Genomic DNA, 16,393 nt, shown 5'->3' on the forward strand with positions numbered 1-16,393 from the left:
TTCTTAATAATTATTCTACTTTTAGTATGATCCATGATGGAAAAGAGAGAGAAAACAAACATACCACTGCATCATCAGAATACCAATGATCAACAAGTATATTCCAATCTTCTGGTATGCATTTCCTGGGTCTGTTGCTCTTTACCCGTGCTTTGTTTCTTGAATGCGGTATATAATACTTAGCCTTCAGCCTACACTTATGATCTCTCCAAGCCTTCCCAATTTTTTATAAGGTAAATTTCTTCAGACCCTCATATGCCTTAGGATTATTAGGGACTTGGTATTTTCGCTACAATCAAATAGTTGAGTTATCAAATTACAAATATTTTCATGCTAAAATACTTATGTAAAACCTAGTACAAAATGTCATAATTACAAGTATTATAACTTCTTTAATACCTTTACAGTACACCAACACTCTTCTTTAAGTTCTTTTGGCATGGCCTTCCAATCAAGGTATTTAATCAGGCACATGTAGGGTTTCCGTGCAATCGTACCCAAGAAACCAGTGAAAGTCCTCGCCCCCTCATCAACCGGCTGATGCATACTATTTAGTGGCAACTCAATTTCTTGGTCATCGGGAAGATCCCAAATTTCCAAGTACTTGTTTGGCCCGCGAGTGACATGTATAGCTGGTTGCATATTTGATCCTAAAAGGAGAAAATATCCAATGTCAAACAACAAAACATGCAAAGCTAAGGATGAATCTAAATATTATATTAAACAAATGGTCATTATTTGCTAACGAATATAAAATATTAGAAACATGCTAACAAACTAATATACTTCAACAAACAAACAAATAAATTTTGGGACATAGATTGCCCCACCATGTCCATTTAGGTTCGTAGAGAGCAATGTTAATAAAATAGTGATCCACATGGACATGGACATAGACATGGACTGCCCCACCATCCCATAATATCATTTTGGGACATGCATAAACATTAGACATAAGCAAGGAATTTGAGAAGATAAAAACCAAAATAAGGACAATTTATAAGGCCCTTAAAAGCCCAGTCTTGATTTATTTTATCAAGGCCTGCATTGGGTTTCAATACTAATGGAGTCTTTGTCATAGCCTTGATCAACGCCCGACCAAAACCACGGACCCATGTCTATTGAATACATGTACAGTGTATGGAAAAAAAACACCTTTTTTTTCGTCCTCTTATGATTCATGATCATATCTATTTATCAAAATTATCAATTTCCACAACATTATCAAAATTATCAATTATGTCCACTTCTTAGCATGGGTGAAATATTATAAATAAATAACCTTCAAATATTTGTGGTTTAGTCTTAACATTGATTCAAGCCGGCAAAGAAACAAGTAAATGAAAATATTGCTTCAAAGTTCATAAACAACTACAATTTACCTAAACCCAGAAGGCAATGCAATAACCATTATATCTCACTTACAATGGCAATGTTGTTTCCATTTAGTAAAATCTAATCAAGCTTTGTTATCCGTCTCCCTTCAGTAGTGATCTCACAGTGAGATTGCAAGAAAAAGAGAATTACAAATAATGAGGCTAGAAGAAACTATCACAAGTTGGAAAATTCTCAACCTCTATAACTTTGCAATATGAAGTTAATGGAAGCTAGTGATATGGTTGTCAAATTGCCAACTTGGTTAAGATAAAGTTGTCAGGAGCAAGGAATGCTTAAAAAGAAATATGTATGGCATTCTTTCACTTTTGATACACAAACATTGACTTGCATTACAGACCTAGACTTGATGGAGAGGAAGATATGTAGATATATAAAATATAGAATTAAGAGATAACAGAAAACATGCATAAAAGTTGAATTGTAACAACTAAATTAGTACCTTTGGCTAATGCTCTAACAACTTCAAGATTGAGGGTTGTAACCTGAAAAAAAAAAAATGGAAACAAAACAAAGAATAGGATAAATAAGGTAAAGGAAAATATCCTTGTTCACCAATATTCTATATAGTAGACCCACTAATTGTTGAAGTAAAGGATCTAACCAGAGAATTCTGGCATCACAATTGCCTAATTTTATATAATTGAACACCAAATAAGTTTAGATTAATGAATGTGGAGAATCTTTTTTGTCGGTCAATATCTTCTTAGCATCTGAGATTTGGCTCTGATATAGCTTTTGAACTAATTCCAAAACAAAATCAGGCCAAGAGAAATGAGGGCTCTAAAACTATAGGTTGACATAAAATACAACATCATACTTCAAAAGGAGATCTTTATTTTTTCATCTCTCCTTCCTAATGTTGAGTGTTGAACTGCAATCATGGTAGACCAATTAATCAAGGACTCAAACAATTCCATATATAAAAATACTCCAAATAATATGGCATCTAAACAGGGTTAACAAAAACCTTAATCAGATGAAACGGTTCTGGTAGATACAAGGAAGGGTGCATGGGTACAAAATTTCAAGTTTTATATAAATTAGCAACCATATCAACTATACTTAGTTGCCCAATTCTTTTCTACTTCTATCATTCTAAAAATATATTCAATCCATATTCACAAACTCAATTGGCTAAAGTGCAGATAAGTTCTACACAATTGCTAAAATCAAAAGCTAAGAAGTAAAAAATCAAGAAATAACAAATACAAAAAATCAGTTCATCTTACAGAAATTTGTGTAGCAACAAAACCAGCCTTGACAAGAGATTGGTCCAATCCTCCTTTATGAACCCCAGATTTACTGGCTTGAAAGTGCCCAAAAGAACCTAAACCATCGTAATAGATTATAAATTGAACTGCCACATACTTTATAAAAACTATAAAGTAAAATACATAAATATTAGGGTACATAGATTCCTCCATGTGAAGACAAATGCACTTGAAACACATCGACTATCACACCAGTGCTTAGAGTTAGAGGAATCTCAACATTTTTGAAAAGTTCACTATACTAAAGATCACTGTACTAAAACAATGAAAAGTTCAAAAGAAATCCTTTTTTGAATGTGTCCATAAACCACACATCTCACATGAAACTGAAAAAACTAATACAAACCCAGAATTCATACCACCAAAAAAAGAAAACATAAAATTGTAGAGTAGCCCACTGGAGCTACAGCTACCTCTTAAAAAACACCAGAGCTACGGCTACCTCTTAAAAAACAAGAAGCCCACAGGAAAAGAGCGGCAATATCGTGCTGGATTGTAGAGCAGCCCAACTCACAGCCAAAGAAAATAGAGAGGCAATTTCTGTGAAGCCGAATACACAGTGCACTGCAGTCATTAGGAAAAACCAAAAAAGAAAAGAAATCAAACTGGGTAGTGAATTTGACTTTGTAAAATCAAAATACACCAATATGGCAAAAAGTAAGTCGTTTAGGGAAACTCAAACTGGCAAAGCAAAATGACAACCTCAATGAAAATCCATAAAAAGTAAGTACTTTAATTGAGAGTTCATAATACAGCTGCATGTGTACAAAAATTAAATAAAAAAAAAAACCCTCAAATTCTATTGTGTTCTATAATATTATTCTAAGCAACATTTTTATGTACAAATGTGATAAGGAATTGGTAGAAAAGAATAGCTAATAAGCATTGGTCAAAATAGACTACAGAGGTCTATTTTTGGTAAAACCATAAAGAATCACATTATTACCCAGATTATCTCCAAAAATTTCAAAATTCCTAAGCTTCTACTAGTTACCATAATTGTTCATAACTTGCCTATTCCAGCCACCATTGGCTGGCAGAAAAACACCGCTCTCACCTTCATTACCTAGCCTTGATTTGTCACCAAAGAAGAAGAAGCCTAACTCTTTGTGAAACGAAGACCACCCAAAACGGTTAGTGCTTGCTGGTATCATAACACACCCTCAGCAAGCCCCACCATAGTACCCTACTATGGCCACAAAAAAGCCAGCCTTATTCGATCTCCCACAAAATTCCAATAACTTATTATTCCAATAACATTATCCAAGATGAATACAACACCCTATTGCTAAAATAGTCTCCACCAACCAAATTACAATCCTGATCCTAATCCAAACAATGATTTTAAAATAAATAAATATAAGGCAACAAGAATTGTTAGAAATAAAGATTGAATGAATCTGAAAATGTGGCACTTTCAATATGTAAAGTTGTGATTTACAACTATGTGTTTTGTTGGCTTTTATTTCGTGCCAAATTTGATTGTAATTACTATCAATTGTTTATACCTTGTATTTGTTGTGGGAATTGTTGTAAGGGGTGTGTGATAGAGAGTGTGTGAAGACTCAAGCAATTTGGAAGCTGATGGAATCTCGCGGGTATCTCGCAACTAAGCTTCCCGCGAAGTGAAGCATGTGCCCTGCACATGCTGGAATGCGAAGAGTTATGACAGATGGAGACAGCTGTCTCTCACGAGTATCTCGCGAGTAAGGCCTTCCCGCTAGACACCCGCGAGACATGCTGTTCTGCCAGCCTGTACTGACTGACTCACACATTTTGCACCTATCCTATATAAACCCCCATTACCCACAAATGTTGAGAAAGGCTTTAGAGAGAAAACCCTAGCAAAACACATTTGTAATTAGAGATTGTCATCCCCACCTTTCTCTATACACTTGCTTGTGGTATCTCCTCAACCCTTCCCTCTCCATTTCCATACCATTGAGAGGTTGATAGCCCAAAACACCACCACACCTTTTGAGAATGTTGAGTGACGTTTTGGTGCTGCTGGGAAGCATTGGAAGAAGCCTGGAATGGCAGATGCAACATGGAGCTTGTTGCGGGATCCGGATAACTAAGACAAGACACGGTTCCGAGAAGCCTTGTTGGAGTAGGAGCTTGGAGGGCTTAGGTACATCGGGTAGATTAGGCTTGGAGGGTCTCTTGCTTACTCATGTATCCCAACTGATTGTCTAGTGGATCGATTTCCGCTTGGAGGGCGGTGGAGAGGTTTTTCGCTGAGTTCTTCAGTTTCCTCTTCGAAAACACGTCTTGGTGTTTTCTGTGTTTGCATCTCTCTTCCCTACTCTTTTATATTCCATTACACTGCTGTGTTGTTTAGTTTATGGATTAGAGTAGCTATATTGTTCATCCGCTCGCTTTTACACTATTCCGCACTTTATATTAAAGTTGTGTAAAATCTATCGAGCCGTAATTTTAATCGGGGGTCTAAACAGCTCTTGTGTTTTTCAACACGTTTTCGAGCTTTCAATTGGTATCAGAGCGGGTACACTTGCTTGGTTTAAATACCTTAGTGTGATCCTTGACCCTATTTGAGATGGACCGGTCTCAATCGCTCAATGTTCCACCATTTTTTGATGGGAACAATTACGCATTCTGGAAAGTCAGAATGAGAGCATTTTTATGCTCTATAGAAGATACCGTTTGGGATGCGGTAGAGCTCGGCTGGACTAAGCCGGAAGCTCCTAAGGCAAATTGGAATAAGGCAGCTCTCGCAGCAGCCAATGCAAATAGTAAAGCTTTAAACGCTATATTCTGTGCTGTGTCACCTGATGAATTCCACAGGATCTCTCATATGACAGTTGCTAAAGAAGCTTGGGAGATTTTGGAGACCACTTATGAGGGTACAAAGAAAGTTAAGGACACAAAGCTTCAGATGCTTACCACCAAATTTGAAGAGCTCAAGATGGGTGATGATGAACCATTTGATTCATTCTATGGGAAGCTCAATGAAATTGTAATTGCTAAACTCAATCTTGGGGAGAAGATTGAAGATGCTAAGGTGGTGAGAAAAGTATTGAGGTCCTTGCCTGAAAGTTTTAGAGCAAAAGTTACAGCCATAGAGGAAAGCAAGGATTTGGATGAGATTAAGATTCAAGAATTAGTTGGGTCTCTCCAAACATATCAGATGGGACTGCCTTCCCATAAGATGAGTAAATCACTTGCTCTTAAAACCATCACCGAAAGGATGGGTGATTCCTCCGAAGAAGATGGGGTGGAGAAGGAGGTAGCATTTCTTGCGAAAAACTTCCGCAAATTTCTGAAGATGAAGAACAGTGGGAAACCATTCAACAGAGGAAAATTTTCATCTTCAAGAGGTGATAGGAAAGAGTTTACAAAGAAAGAAGGGAGGGAGTTTCAACCTTCTTCAGAAATTATATGCTATGAGTGCAATGGCCATGGACATCTAAAGAAGGAGTGTCCAAATTTTCTGAGGGGAAAAGGCAAAGCTTATGCCACGACACTCAGTGATTCAGACTCCTCTGATTCTGACTCGGAAGAGAGTTGTGACGGAGAGGGAAACTACTCCGCATTCATGACCATTGCTCATGTGGAGTCATCGGATGATTTGGGTGCACTTGTGAAGGAGCTTGGTGAGCATTCTGATTCAGAGTCTATTGGGAATGTGGAAGAATCAGATGCTGAAGAAGAAGAAGAGAATACAGCTAATCTTCAAGAAAATTACTCTTATTACTTGAGAAGTCGGGAGAGTATACCAGAGTAGCCAAGGCGGCTGTAAGGAAAATGAAGAAAGCTGAGGAAGATTATAGAAGTCTCTTGATCAGATATAAAGAGGCTAAGTGTGAGATTGAGACACTAAATGGCGAGTTGTCTGAAGCCTATACGAAGGTGAGGTTTCTTGAGCAAGAGGTAGTGCAAGCTCATGCCAAGATAGAAAGAGTCTCCTCCCAGAAGTTAGATGATGTTATCTCATCTCAAAAACCTTTTTCAGACAAGTCCGGGTTAGGATACACCGGAGGAAGCAGCTCATCAGCCAAAACCACCAAAGAAGTGAAATTTGTAAAGGCCATAGAGCCTATTGTAGAAGAGCCCATTCTTGAGAATGTTAAGGCTGAGAAGAAGAATGTGAGTGAGCAACGGATGGTGAATAAGCCCCGAAATCATTCCATAGGTAGACATGAAACCAGAGGAAGATCTCTCCCAAGATCTCAACGGGGTCCCAGAACGGACTATGTGTGTCACTACTGCGGAATGCAAGGACATACCAGACCTAACTGTCAAAAGCTGAGATCAGACAACAACTCAAGCGCACCTCGGTCACGAGGAAGGAGAAATGACATGAGGTCTTGGGGTGGTGAACAACCGAGAAGTCAGAATCGTGATCCTGGCATGATGGACGTGATGAAAATGATTGGTGCCTTCACCACTTGCTTGGAGAGTTTCACCAGAAGGTTTGACAGTCCAAATTCTCGTACCCAATCCGTTAAAGATATCACCCCAAACGCACGTGACGTGTGGGTGAAGAGGGGTACTCATGCATAAGCATTATAACATGTCCACGCATAAATTCTTTCAATGTTTAGGGACTTTGCTGTTGCATCGTTTCATGCATTGCTCTATTTTTACTGTTGGTGTTTGTACCAGTTGTTTTTGTTAATCTTTATTCTCTTGTTCTGTTTTTGGGTGTGTTCAAAAATTCAAAAACACATAAAAAATAGAAAATCCAAAAAGTTTGATCACTTTGTTGAGTTTTGTCTCAAAGCATATTTTGCCTTGTACCTTTGTACTTATGGCTTTGTGCATTTAACGAGCTTAGCTTGTCTCTCATGCACTCATATCATTGTGGAAGAAATCCTAAAATCTATGTGACTGTTGTAAATAGATCTTCAACCTTGTCATGAATGATTAGTGAATGGTTTTGTTGATCTTGAGACATGCATAGACTCATGCCTATATATCTTCCCACTTTTATTTTCTGCTTTAAAAGAGCTCTCTAATTGTAAATCTCCAAATGAAAAGAGATATAGAGCTGCAAAAGCCTGTCGCACAAACTAGTATTCGACTAGAAAAAAGGGAAAGCGACCAAAATAAAATGTATGATGCCCAACAAGCCAAAGGCTAACTCATCAAATGAAATAAAAAAAATTTCAGGCATCTTTCTCTAAATGAGATTCTCTTTGCTCAAAAGTTGCAAATGATATGTTAAATATGGAGCCAAATGAAAAGCTTCAATGAATTGTTATCAAGTTCATGTGGGAGGTCATATATGCATGTTTCTATAATTGAGATAGGTCACATAATCTAGGGCTAGTTGTGTATGCCTTGATTGAATTGATCATTGAAGCTTCACATTGGACTAAGGACTATCTCATTTTTATATCCACACACAACACACAAGTCTATGTTCAATGAATGCCTTATTCATTTGTGTGATTGTACTTGATTAAATGTGTTTTTCACATGCTTAATCTTTGTTGATCAAACCAAAAAGATTTTTGAGTGTTTTATTTGTTTTTGAAAGTGATTTTATACTTTCTTGTCTTTTGTTTTTGATTAAATTGCATTTTTTGTGTCTCTTCAAAAACAAGTTCAGGGGAAATTCGCGAGAAGCTCGCGACTTAGAGCTTCCCGCGAAAAGGAGTTGAGGGAATTTTTTTATTTTATCATGTCACACAGAAACTTTCGCGACTGTATCACGACTGTCTCGCGACCAACAGCTTCTCGCGAAATGCTGTTTGGCTAAAATTGGATTTTTCCAATTTCAGACAGAAGCTACCGCGACTGTCTCGCGACTGTTTCGCGACCTAATGCTTCTCGCGAAAATTTTGTGCTTCAGTGGCACTTCTCGCGACTATCTCGCGACTGTCTCGCCCCTCTATACCCCGCGAAAAACGCGTGTTTTCAGTTTTTATATAGCTGATGTGACAGTTTTTCAAAACTATCAAACTTCCCTCTCTCAACCCAAAATCACTATTCCTCATTTCCTCAATCAAGCATTTTTTCTGCATTTCTTCTTTAAGGTATGTTTGTTAACCATTTCTTTTTAAGTTTTGCTTAGATTATGCAGAATTTTTGTTAGGGTTTTTCAAAATTTGGATTAACTTTTGTTTCTGGTGTTTGTAAATCTTTTTTTGTGTGTTTGTGCTTTGTTTTTCAAAATTGGGTGATTTTTGTATTTGTTCTTGGCTGTTGTTTGTGTCTTCTGCTTTGTGCTTTCCTTCGCTTGTGTTCTTGATTGTAGGTAGATTATTTCCCATGATTCATGCATTGCTCATGTTATTTGATGTTGTGCATGCTAGGTGTTTGTCAAAATGTCCGAGTGACATTTTTGTGCTAATTCGGAATCAAGTGATTTCAATCCATGGACTTTCACATGTTTGACCTTATTTCACTCAATTTGGTCATTGATAGTGTGTTCATGCACCTTGCACTTGCTCACACATACATACACATGCACATTTGCTTTGTTCCATGCATTGTGTCTATGCATTCAGCAGTGTTACTTTTGCTTTGACCTAACTTGACTCTAATCAAGTTCTGTGTTCTGTGGTCTATGGGTTGTGCTCTTGTCTTCTGTGTGTTTTGTGTACTATGTTGCACAGATGTCTCCATTCAAGACTTCAGCTGTGAAAGGAGGCCGCGACAAAGGGAAAGAACCGATCATTGATGTTGATGCTGATTCACCTAGACCGAAGCAAACTCGTGGCTCAACAGGAACTTTTGATCCTCACTTGTTCAAGTCTCATGCTGCTTTTGAATCCTTCAAGAACCACTTTCAGGGTGCTCCTTTGATAGTTGAAAGGGGGTTGACCAGCCATCACTCAAAGACACACAAATACCTATTTGGTTTGCCACGAAAGATTGGAACTATCTGCTGTCAACTTTCGAGGATACATTCGAGAACATGGTTAAGGAATTCTATGCCAATGCCAGTGTCGTCGGCGATGAGATTAAATGTTGGGTTCGAGGAAAGAGCTTTTCTGTCACACCAATGTACTTGGCGGAAATTCTACACATTAACCGGCCAATACTCCCCATACCGCCGGTATATGATGAGCTGAACCCCGATGAAGAATATCTCAGACAGTCTTTAGGAGCTGATTTGGAATTCTCATCCACTAAGAAGTCAATCAATGTGGCATCTCTCTCTTCCGAGCTACGACTTCTCTCAATGATCATGTGTAGCAATCTTATCCCTTGTCCAGCACCGGATATATGAACCTTGGTCGAGCTTTGTTTTTGAACGATCTGATCACGGATGTCGAGATTGATGTGTGCTCTCATATCTTTCACATTTTGGCAAAAACAGTTGACCGCACTGCTTCAAGGAATTGTCTTCCTTTCTCTCGCCTTATTTCAAAGATTTTGAAGCTCAAAGGTGTCCGTCCATTGGATGATGAACGTCCATATCCAAGGCCAAGTCCAATCAACATTCGGTCTCTCCATGCTAGTATGAGCCATGCCAAGAAGAACACCAAGCAAGAAACTCATGCACCATCGGGTTCCTCGAGTTTTGCAGCTCGTATCAATGATGAACAGATCAACAATATCTTTACTGCTCTTCAAGAGATGAGTACAAAGATGTCCGGATTTGCGACTATCATGTACACTCACCACCGACGTCTTGATTCACAGCTCACATCTCTCCAAACTCAGATGGACGAAATTCAACGGAAGCTAGAAGGGGATGACTAGCTATTCCATGACAAAAAAGGGGAGATGATGTCATTGATAGGGGGAGTATGGAGATAGGGGAGAAGAAGTCAACAGTTCCTATGTTTACTTGTTTTGTGTTTAAAGCTTTGATACTATGCTTTATTTAAGTATTTATTTTCAGATGTTTCTTTTGTGATATTCTCTATGCTTTGTAGCACTCTTTGCATGTACCCATGTTGCTTTTGTAAGCTTTAAGGGTTGTTTTGTTTCATTGCATGATTTGTAGGCTTTTATGGTTTGTGCCATGTATTTGCAATACTTTGCTTATGCAGCCTTTATGCTTGTGCTATTGAAGTTTAATGTCATACATTTACTTCACTACATCACTCTTGTGCCCGTGTAGGATTGTTCCTAGATGCATATACGTTCTATGCATTGGTTGAGTGATGAACACTCTTGTGCCCTAGTAGGATTGTTCCTAGATGCAAATTCTTCAAGTATTTTGCATTGGTTGAGTGTTGGATGTGCAAATGGTACTCTTCATATGAGCTTATCATCTTGCATATCCGGATGTTCATTCCTTGTGTGAATGAGCATAGTAATTGCTTGTGTATAGTGATTACTCGTTTGATCTTGCCATGATTTAGTGTTTCTATTTCATTCTGCTTGATCATGTGCTTATTGCTCCATATGCTTTTCAAGTTTTCTGCATACAATGATAATATTTTGTTGTTGTGTTTCAGGAGTTACTTGTTCATATGTTTCAAGAGCTTATCAGAATCTAGAATTAGGTGTGAGTGAGTTTTGCCTGTGTTCCCAAACTCACGTTTAAGTCTAGAGTCTGTTTTAGGGTTTTGTCATGGAATAGCCAAAGGGGGAGATTGTAAAGTTGTGATTTACAACTATGTGTTTTGTTGGCTTTTATTCCGTGCCAAATTTGATTGTAATTACTATCAATTGTTTATACCCTGTATTTGTTGTGGGAATTGTTGTAAGGGGTGTGTGATAGAGAGTGTGTGAAGACTCAAGCAATTTGGAAGCTGATGGAATCTCGTGAGTATCTCGCGACTAAGCTTCCCGCGAAGTGAAGCATGTGCCCTGCACATGCTGGAATGCAAAGAGTCATGACAGATGGAGACAGCTGTCTCTCGCGAGTATCTCGCGGGTAAGGCCTTCCCGCGAGACACTCGCGAGACATGCTGTTTTGCCAGCCTGTACTAACTGACTCACACATTTTGCACCTATCCTATATAAACCCCCATTACCCACAAATGTTGAGGTATGCTTCAGAGAGAAAACCCGAGCCAAACACATTTGTAATTAGAGATTGTCATCCCCACCTTTCTCTATACACTTGCTTGTGGTATCTCCTCAACCCTTCCCTCTCAATTTCCACACCATTGAAAGGTTGATAGCCCAAACACTTACCACACCTTTTGAGAGTGTTGTGTGACGTTTTGGTGCTGCTGGGAAGCATTGAAAGAAACCTGGAATGGCAGATGCAACATGGAGCTTGTTGCGGGATCCGGATAACTAAGACAAGACACGGTTCTGAGAAGCCTTGTTGGAGTAGGAGCTTAGAGGGCTTAGGTACATCGGGTAGATTAGGCTTGGAGGGTCTCTTGCTTACTCATGTATCCCAACTGATTGTCTAGTGGATCGATTTCTGCTTGGAGGGCGGCGAAGAGGTTTTTCGCCGAGTTCTTCGGTTTCCTCTTCGAAAACACGTCTTGGTGTTTTCTGTGTTTGCATCTCTCTTCCCTACTCTTTTATATTCCATTACACTGCTGTGTTGTTTAGTTTATGGATTAGAGTAGCTATTTTGTTCATCCGCTCGCTTTTACACTATTCCGCACTTTATATTAAAGTTGTGTAAAATCTATCGAGCCGTAATTTTAATCGAGGGTCTAAACAGCTCTTGTGTTTTTTCAACACGTTTTCGAGCTTTCATATGCTTTGGTATCCCTAAGACAGAGTCATGCCTAGATACAATAGAAAGATGTTTACAACTAGCATGTCCCATTTGTTGATGCCATAGATCTTCATTTGGTAAACGAATACTGTTGCATACAATATTAGCATCAGGAATCAAATCGTAACAATTGTCTAAAGTGCGAACCCCACTTATGAGTTTCTTTCCAAACTCATCCATGACAAGACACTTTCCCTTTGAGAACAGTACTATGAAGTCTTGATCACATATCTGACTTATGCTTAACAGGTTCACCTTTAGACCTTCTACATAGAGAACATTTGCAATATTCGGCAGTCCAAGTAGAGAGATGATTTCTTTCCCTTTAATCTGTGACTTACTCCCATCACCAAAAGTGACATTGCCACCTTTCTTAGATTCGAAAACCTTGAAGAAAGATCGGTCTCCAGTCATGTGTCTTGAATAAACGCTATCAAGGTACCACAAACACGTGTCCATAACTTTGAATGCGGACTTCATCATAAAACACACTTCATGCTTAGATGACAGATTGGTGGGAATGGTACTTTCTCTCATCTGCATTTTACAAGCTAAGCCTTTGATTTTTACTCTTCTCAGACGAACTCCTCTACACATTCTTATTTTAAGACAGTCTAGTTTCCTCTTAGTCAAACTAAGATCTTTTCCAATATTCATCATAAGAGAATTCAAATAACTTTTATACTTGTATTTTACGAGACACTCAAGCAAATAGAGATTAGAAAAATAAGATGTATTTGAAAACAAAGATCTCTTCAAGCCGGTTACAGCCATGACAACAGGGGTCAATGGATTAATACAATAAAGATTAAACCTAATCAGAGTGTGCTCGCTCTGATACCACTTGATAGGCCAAAAACGTATTGACCCCTTGTGATTAAATCAATTAATTAGCCAAGTTATTAATTAATCAATTTAACATGCAAACGCGTGGTAGCACAAACAAATCACCAATAAACTAATTACGTAGTTAAAAATAAATAACACGGTGATTTGTTTACGAATGGGGAAAACCTGACAGGTAAAACCTCATCGGGTGATTTTCAGGTCACCACTTCCGAAACTCTACTATTATCACAATAAGCGGTTATAAGTAAAAGAATCCCAAGTACCTTACCAACCTACAGTTGAACCTTTACCCCAATACCCAATTGGACTTGTTCTATAGTGACAGTTTCCCCTTTTTATGCACAGCTTCTAAGTACGTGACTAACCAATTGCGCAGATCCCAGTACGCGACTTCAATCACAAACTAGAGGAAGTTTGTTGATTGCAAAGTTCTTCAACTCATCCATGATGATGATTAAGAAGATGCTTGGTCACAAAACTCAAAGTTGCACATACCCAGCAACTTCTTTAGAAGAGATGAACTAGGGCAAAACTTTGTTTCTGATCACAATTTGCTTGAACAGAGTTTGCTCAATGCTTGTGCAACTTGTGAACACTTTGACAACCCTTAAAACAATCCTTTTATATGTCTAGGGTTAGAAGAAAAGAAGGCCCAAAGAGACATCCACGGATCCCAAGAAATCAGATCAGAAATTCTAATTTTATAAACCTCGATAGATAGAAGCTGTCGAGCATCTATTGAGATAGCTGTCAAGCAATGGGCAAAACAGCTTCTTTAAATCTCGACACATGCTAGCTGTCGAGCTTTAGTAACTTTTCACTTTAAGCTTGTTTTCTTGGACAGACTTGAAGGCTTCAACACTTGATCTTGAAACATGGTTTCTTAAAGTATTTTAACACATCCCAGATCCACCCAAATACAAGTAAAATGCGTTTTGTCAAAGGATTAGCTAATTACATAAAAGAGTGACATATGATCTTAACAAGTGAACCACATATGTCCTAATATTTCATCATTGATCACCATATTTGAAGACTCCATGACTGTTTTAGTTCTCAGATTGCACACTTTGTATGCTCTATTAGTGGAAGAATATCCCAGAAAGTATCCCTTGTCACTCTTTGCATCAAACTTTTCTAAGTTCTACCTATCACGCAGAATATAACAGTCACTGCCAAATATCCTAAAGTATTTGACAACAAGCTTCTTTCATCTCCAGAGTTCATAAGGAGTTTTCTTGGAATCAAGTCTGAAATACACTCGGTTGAGTGTATGGCAAGCAGTGTTAACTGCTTCTCCCCAGAAGAACTTGGGCATCTTTTTGTTATATAGCATGACACGAGATATCTCTTAAACAACCCTATTCTTCCGTTCCACAATTCCATTCTGTTGTGGTGTCTTGGGTGATGAGAACTCTTGATGTGTGCCTTGATCATTGCAGAAGGTAGCCAATTTTGTTTTTTCAAATTATCTTCTATGGTCACTTCTAAATCTGGCTATCATAGTACCTTTCTCAACTTGCAATTTCCTGCACAAGTGTATCATCCTTTCAGGAGCCTCAGCTTTATCTCTCAAAAGCACAACCTAAGTATATATAGTGAAATTATCCACAACAACTAGAATATACTTCTTTTCACCTAAACTCTGAACTCTGGTAGGACCCATGAGATTAATGTGCAACAACTCTAGAGGTCTTGAAGTTTGAACTTCAATTACAAACGTATACTTGGACTTTACTTGTTTACCCATTTGACATGGTCCACATATGCATTTTTATATCTTTTCAAACTTGGGCAAACCAATAACTGCATCACAGTTGGAAATCCTCTCTAATTGCTTGTGACTTGCGTGTCCCAATCGCTAATGCCAAAAGTATACTTGATTGATCTTTGCACTGAAACACTTGTTACTTATATTTCCTAATACCAATACACATGCAGTCACCTCCTCCATCAAGTATCTCACATTCATACTTGGTAAAGAAAACATTTAGTCCATTGTCACAAATCTGACTTATGATGAGTAAGTTAGCCTTCAATCCATCAACATACCAGACATCTTCAAAAACTAGCAACCCTGGAATGTCCACAATTCTAATGCCTCTGATCACAGATTTGCTTCCATCTCCAAAAGTGACTGTCCCAATCTTTCTTTCAAAAAGTATCTTGAATAAAGCTTTATTTCCTATCATATGCTTGGAACAACCACTATCCAAATACCAAAGACAAGAATCATGTGCCTTTAAGCCGATTAAAGCAGTATAACACACATAATTATCATTACATGTAATTATACCAAGATATTCAAGGAAAGACTTAATAAAAGCAACAAGAGACACAAACCAAAAGTAGACAAGTTGGACTTTTAGCAATAACAACTTCAAATAATCCATGACAACAGGGTCAAGGATCAACTCTTAGATCAAAAGATCAAAGGATCTAAATACAAGAGCTAACTAGCTCTAATACCACTTGTACATTTTTAGAACCCTTAAACAAAAATTGTTTAACCTAATATTAAGCCAAGTTAATTAACAAGTTCATTAATAAGATCTAGATTAAACACATTCAAATCATATCATGTAAATAGTATGGAAATATAAAGAACACACGATATGATAACCCAAGAAAACCAAACCGGTAAAAAACTTGGGGAGGATTTAACCTAGCTATCCTCAAGGTAAAACAGATCCACTATGAAAGAATTGAAGTTTGTACAATAAAACTTAGACCACTAACATCCTATTGCTACCCCAAGTAGAAAACTTACTACCACAACCATGTGACAACTTCGAGTCCACAAACTACTTCTTTCTTTGACCTACAGCAACCACAAGTTCTCTTACTTGTGTTTTTCTTTAAGCTCTTGAAACAACAACTGAAGAGATCACCAAGTTCTTAACATCAATCTTGATCTTGATAACCCTAAATGCGTATGAAGATAAATGTTAGGTTCTAAGGTCTTAGGATTTTATGTATTTAGAACTCTAATTTGTAATGTTGGCAAACCATGATCAAAACATTATATTTAGTCTTATGTAGACTTGCTCAAAGTTGGTTTAATATTGTAAAGTTGGAATCGAGTGGCTGCAGAAGTACTTGGGACTCTCGGCCTGGCTCAATCGATCGAAGAATAGACTCGATCGATCGAAAATCGCACAGGTTGAATTTTCTGCAGAATTTCCAACTCAGCCCTACTTCATTAAACGTTTAGGGTTTTATGTTTTTACCCTAGGTATATAAATAAAACCCTAGCCACGTTTTT

General features: G+C 37.9%; 1 long non-coding RNA gene across 1 annotated transcript; it reads right to left on the reverse strand.

The window, feature by feature from the left end:
- Positions 1–1,431: 1,431 nt before the first annotated feature.
- LOC112008178 (uncharacterized) lies at positions 1,432–3,271 on the reverse strand. Its single transcript, XR_010626631.1, has 3 exons — positions 3,112–3,271; positions 2,628–2,725; positions 1,432–1,880 (listed from the first exon to the last, which is right to left on the reverse strand). It is a non-coding gene; the product is annotated as an uncharacterized LOC112008178 (long non-coding RNA).
- Between the last annotated feature and the right edge of the window lie 13,122 nt (positions 3,272–16,393).

This window comes from Quercus suber, unplaced genomic scaffold (assembly GCF_002906115.3).
Source record: "Quercus suber isolate HL8 unplaced genomic scaffold, Cork oak 2.0 scaffold_818, whole genome shotgun sequence".
In the NCBI taxonomy this organism is placed as follows: Eukaryota; Viridiplantae; Streptophyta; class Magnoliopsida; order Fagales; family Fagaceae; genus Quercus; species Quercus suber.